The sequence below is a fragment of the Orycteropus afer genome, unplaced genomic scaffold, assembly GCF_000298275.1.
Source record: "Orycteropus afer afer isolate SDZICR_OR568_19922 unplaced genomic scaffold, OryAfe1.0 scaffold00072, whole genome shotgun sequence".
Taxonomy (NCBI): Eukaryota; Metazoa; Chordata; class Mammalia; order Tubulidentata; family Orycteropodidae; genus Orycteropus; species Orycteropus afer.
Window position 1 is genome coordinate 5,369,563 of NW_006921659.1, and position 395 is coordinate 5,369,957.

Sequence of the window (395 nt, forward strand, 5' to 3'; positions counted from 1 at the left end):
GGGTTTGAACCACCAGCCTTCTGGTTAGCAGTCAAGTGCCTTAGGCACTCTGCTACCAGAGCTCCTTTACTCCTGTAGTGCTGCTATACCAGAAATACCATGAGTGGATAGCTTTAACAAACAGAAATTGCTTCGCTTACAGTTTAGAAGGCTAGAAGTTTGAATTCAGAATTCTGGCTCTAGTGAAAGACTAGGCTAGAAGTCCAAGTTCAGAGTGCTGGCTCTAGGGGCTGGGTGGAGGCTCCTTGACCTTGGGCTTCAGCTCTACTCTCCAGGCCCACTGAAGACTTCTCCTGACTTGCATAGCTGGGACTTCTCCTGACTTGCATAGTTGCTGGCTTCTACGACTGATGAATCCAAGATTGGCAGGTAAAATGGCAGACAGCTGGTTCACA